Below are 6,000 nucleotides of genomic sequence, written 5' to 3' on the forward strand. Positions count from 1 at the left end.
GCACAACAGGGCAACCCACTGGAGAGAAGATTCATTCCCCTCTAAAGAGGATGGGAAAGAAAAACCCCACCATGACAAGCAGGAGTCAGAGCATCCAATGGACTGCAGGGAAAACCTCCCAACACCACGGAGATGGGGGCAGAATGAGACCTGCTGAAGAATTATGACCAGGAAAAAATATTAAGAGGCCATTGTGTTTGCGAAGTCAAGCATTCATTAATAAAAGCTACAGTTCAGGCTGTCAATATAAATTAAATTCAATTCCCCTTTATGCTGATATAAATTAAATTCAGTTGCATTTTAAATGTGCATTTTAAATCCTATATTGTGAAATAACTCACCATTATTTTTTCATGACACACACCTAATTCAATTCATTGAGTAATTAAAACATTTTTAACCATTAATATTTAGTACATAACCCCAAGTTTCGCAAAAAAAAAAGACCAACACATTCCAACCAAGCACAAAATGCATTTTTTTAAATTGCTATATATGAACCTTGCCATAGGAGTATTCTATAAACACTATTAAATTTAGCTGCACAATACCCGCTGCGGTAGGGGGCATCGTTTAATTTATTTTACAATTGCTGACTTGAGAGAGAGGAGAATAATAACTCCATTGACCCAAAACAATTACTAAATTCCAATGCCCGCTTTAGAAAAAGCCCAAGCATTAACTTATTTCTAACAACATATGCAGCTCGCTTGTCCCTTCTGCAAATTCAGCTGCAGGTGTTTTATGCTGAGCACCCAAAAATGAAAACTACCCAATTACTGGCCCAATTTGTAATTTAAGTGACTCGTCCACAACAAGTTTGTAGTCAAAGGACACACTAGAATTTATTTTTGAGAATTTGTAGAGGACAAATTAGGTTGCAGAAGACAAAAAAGAGCCAATGGCAGCCTACCTTCAAAGAAGAAACCGGGAAATATGCACTATTCATCTTCACTCCCTGGAAAATTGTTCAACAATTTGTTAGAACCTTAAAATAACTTGGGAGAGAAGTAGCCTGTAATTATCAAGAACAAATCATAGCACACCCATTTCTTTCTATGATAAGAGAAGACTTTGATCAAAAAGGGAGAAGTAGAAGAGAACATACTTCTTGGTTAAAATGAGACATTTGATGTTATGCCTCACAACTTTCTCCTAATTAAACATACAGCTTATATAAAACAACTGTAAGCTTGGTGTAAAAACACCACAAAACTATAAAATAAAATAAAAAATCTATGTAAGGATTCACTGACAAATTGGAAGGATGTTTCCACTGTAGCTGTGTAGAAGTCTACTACGGATCCACATTAACGAGTGATTTCAGTGCCACATCACATGTGAAACACAGAATAGGCACGTTAAATCTCCAAACAACAGCAAAGCAGGAGTACCAAGTATTATGGATTGTGGGATTATGAGAGAGAAGAGACTATGAAAAAATGGAGAAATTTGGAAGCAGAGGGGTGTTTTTTCCTGAAATAATACCACCGTTATCAGAATTAGCCTGGAAGCTAGTAACGTCTAACGCATTTTCAACAAAGTTTTCAGAATTCCTTTCTCAGCTTATTTATCTGGATGGTTGTTCCCAACCTTACGTGGAAACAGAGGCAGGCTGAAAAGCATTAGTGGGAATTTGTCAAGTTGGCGAAGTGATCATCTGCAACACAAATGTCGACAGTCGTCTTCCAACCAGAGTTAAATATCGACACATGTAATACTAAATGACGCTTTTGACAACTTTCAAATTTTATCACAAGTCTTACGATCGAGATTTCTGCTAAATCCTGCAGTCACGCTACCTGAAGGAATCACAGTTTTTCTTTTAAGAGGCAATATGCTAAGCCTCACCTTTATGGAGAGCTCACAGCTTGAAGCTGAAACAAGTACAAAATCCCTCACATTTATTACTGTTAATAATTTCATAATGCTTAAAGAAATTGCGTAATCTTGGAGAGCCTGATCTTTTACTTCGAGTTGATAATAATGAAATGACAACAACCAGATGTTTAGAGAAACTGCAAAGGGAAATCTCAGCTGGGACTCGACAAGACAAACAAACCCAATGATTAAAAAGACAGACATTTTTATAGCCACAACAGCTTCCTGCAGAGAAATATCTTGATCCTGGGCCAAATCCCCGAGTCCTGTAGGCTACAGGCCTCGAACTCTATTTTTATTAAGACTTCCCTTGAGTAGGTTTCTTCTGGAGTGGTAGGTTACTGGCCGAGGTAATTAGCACCTGTTTTGTGGATAATACTGTCATTCTTTCAGGACTAGTATTATTAGCTGCCATGTCTTAACAGCTTTTTAAGGAAAGGAATCCTGTTCCTTATTTGTACCTTTGCTGCTCAATTACGCTCTCTCAAGAATAAAGGAGACACCTGCATTAGCTGAGAGCCAGACCTAAGGCACTTTAGGATCCCTTCAAATGTTTGCTGCCTTCTAAGAAGAACTGTTTAGGTTTGATCTACCTCCGTATTTATCCCCGTTACACAAATATGCATTCAAGGAAGAGCTTGGAATTGTGATAAACCTTCCTGGCCAAATGTATCCAAAACTTCCATGGGAACTCTAGGGATCCCCTTTGCTCCGAGGGCGGTTTGTTTTCAAACGGGAGTATCTTTATAAATGTAACTCCAAGCGCATACCTCCAACAGCTAATCAAGTCCCCTAGGGCCTCATACTGTAATAGCTCATTTAAGTAAAAAAGTTTAAAAAAACCCAAAAGACTTAAAAGATTCCTCAGAGACCAAACAACAACAAACAAAAACGTACTCCTTACCTCTCTGCAACGTATTAAAACAGCTCAGTGGATTTTTACCCTGAAAATAGAAATGCAGAAGGATTTTAATGATTTTTAGCCATCTTTTCAAAGACACGAGGGGTGACTGAGGCTTACGCATTTGGTAGCTACCTGGTTTGAAACAGCTTCACTAACTCCTGGTCACCCATTCCCATCCCTGCACTATCCACTAGGATGGACGGGGGAAAGCATTCCCACACAGTTATCACAGGGAAATTTTGGAGAGAAGGGAGAAATTTATAGCCATAAAATAATGAAAATTCGTGCTCTATATTACACCTTGTAAATGTAAATGAGTTACAACGTATTTGAGAATTAAATTGAGCATGGAACCAATTAATAAGCATCCTCAGGCATCACAGTGACCCATTTGTGCAAAGCATTAAGGAAAAACATTTAATGGCGGATTCCCCAAATCCAGTCTTTTGAGGTGAAACAACACATTTGATTTCTGCTTCACGAAGAGGTTGGGAAAAGCATTTTAGGAAGAGCTAGAGACATTTATTTCAATGTTTCTTTGAAAACTGAAAAACAAAGTTCAAAACTTCCTATGTCAGTTAAAATATAGAACACATGGATGTTTTAACCATTCAGATCTAAAGATTATAGTTAACGTTAAATTTATCACAAACAATACAAACTGAAGTATTAATTCAGTGGGATAAACGAAACGGAGAGACAGTTCTGTAATCAAAAGGAAACAGGGAAATATCAGACTCCTATCTTGCTGCCCTCGTGAATTTATGCATTCCAATAGCAACTAAGAATTTCTCTTTCTCCCAAAACAGAGACTTTCCTCCTGTCCCAGCCGGACACGGCAAAAATGAAAAATGACTCGCCAACGGTGTTGTGATTTAAGCCGGCTGCATTCTCCCTGTCATTAATTGCATTTGAATTTGGTATCTGCAGAACATACACTGGATAAAGACAAAACCACTCCGGTGAATTTTTATGGCTGCTTTTTTTTTTTTTTAACTTTGCTTTTTACCTCAGCTCTAAGAAACACTGCATCTGCAAGGAAGGAAGAAATCAAGTTTGGGATTAGCAGATGATAATTCTTTCAGCAGTAAGCACAATCATTAGTCATCAGTCAGTAATATAAAACTCGGTTGGTAAATCCTTGCTGCTATTGACATCTGAATTCCATTTACGAACTTAATTTTTCCCATCGCTAGCAATACCAGTGAGGCTCGCTGTTTACCCCTTCATTTAAGGAAAAAAAACCACTTTTTATTTGTAGCTTCTGCTTCCAGATTATCTTTTTTTAAAAAAAAAAAAAGGCAAGTGAAAATTTCTATTATTGTTTTAAATAATTAAATAATGCTTCATCTAAGGCAGAGGCTGTGAAGCGCAATCAGGAATACAAACGCATAACTAGTGATAATGATGTTTGTTATTATTATCAGTGGCATAACCACAGAAGAGAATGCTGCCCTTTGTATTGCGTATGTCTATGATTTATAGGTGACAGGTAGACAGTTAAATGAAAACACTTCCCTCCAGCACGAGGTGAAGTAGCCTGGTGCACTGTGGAAACCAGGAAGAACGACTGGTAACTCGTGAAGACCATCAGAAGAAAATTAATGTGCCTGTTTAATGAACCGCAGAATCATAAATCACATTCTAGCAACACATGGCTATCACAGCCAGGGGGTCCATTTGGAGAGCACACTACTTACCACATTCATAAGTGCATTTTAAGATAAATAAGTAAAATAACATTTCAAAGTATGCTGCGGATATGTTAACAGAGCTATAAAATGCATACTTATATTTTTGTTAAATATGTTAACTATTAATAAAAAACGTGTTATCTGTTTTAACCATACTATCTTCAGCGTTCGGTCTGTACTGTATGCAGTTAAAAGCTGTATGTTCCATCACTGCTCAATTATTCACAATAAGTAGTTCATTATTAAAGGTGTAATCATGATAAGTTCATTACTAAAGATATAAACCACCTGAATTTATGCTAGGGAGAAATGTACTCACTGATGACAGGCTGGCTTGACAGCGCAGGAAACTTATATGGCCCCGATCCAGCAATGTACTTAAGCAAATGCACAATTTTAAGCATTTATATAGTTGTGTTCGGATCGTTTAAATACATAGATACAGGCTCAGGTATCTGCTTAAGCAAAGCCCTCGCACCTGTGTGTACAGCTGCTGTCGTGGTGCCATGCCCTCCGGGCTTCCAGGAAACCTCCCCAGAAGCTGCGGAGAAGTTGATGGCAATTTAATCCCTGGACTATCCCCCGAAGCCGCCCCGAAGGATGGAACCTGTGAGTCTCATAGAAGGGACATTAAACATAGTGATAAGGACACAGTTTCATCCAAAAGACCTCTAAAAATTTTTGGACCGCGGAAGTCTGTTTCATCACTAAATTTATCTTCGCATTGTTTGGAGACACGGCCACCAAAATGCGTTTGAACTGCGGGAATGTCACTGGCCATCGAACACGTCACGTGTTATGGAGGACGGGTTTCAGCCCAATAACCTCATCAGTTCTCCTCACCTTCCCCGAGAAAACCAAAGGCTACTGGGCAAAGGCTTGACAACCAAGATGATCGTGCAGCTAAGACATGAGAAGCAAATTACAACGCCCATAACCTAATTATCCCTACACCTGTAAGGGCAGCACTGAACGTCGCCATGCAGCAACCGATGGCGCCTGGGGGCCCCGAGACGCGATGGACGCTAAACGAGGCGGCAAATTCCAAAGCCGGGGGTGAAGCCGAGGCCAAGGCCTGCCAGAGGCGGGCGAGTTCGGCCGGAGCCCCCCCTCGCCGAGACCAAACGCCCCCGGGCCCGGCGACGGCACGGGGTGCCGGGTCCCTCTCGGGCGGCCCCGGCCCTGAGAGGGCGCGCGCGCCCCCTCAGCGCCCACCTGAGGCGATGGCGGCCGGGCACTGCAGGCCGCGATAGGCCTCGCGAGGGGCCCGGGCTCCCCCGGCGGCGGCGAGAAGCCCTCCCGCCACCTCCCCCCAGTCCCGGGGCCCCACCGCCCCGCCGCAGCTGGGGGGGGTGTGACGGAGCGGGGGGGCCGCGCCGTCCCACCCCGCACCGTCTGCGCCTCAGCTCGGGCTCCGGGAGAGCCGGGGGGGGGAGAGCGGCGGCCCCCGCCTCCCAGTGACGTCACCGCGCCGCCCACCAATCCCCCCGCCGCTCAGCGGCCCAGAAGGAAATGACGTCA

Source organism: Chroicocephalus ridibundus, chromosome 21, assembly GCF_963924245.1.
Source record: "Chroicocephalus ridibundus chromosome 21, bChrRid1.1, whole genome shotgun sequence".
In the NCBI taxonomy this organism is placed as follows: domain Eukaryota; kingdom Metazoa; phylum Chordata; class Aves; order Charadriiformes; family Laridae; genus Chroicocephalus; species Chroicocephalus ridibundus.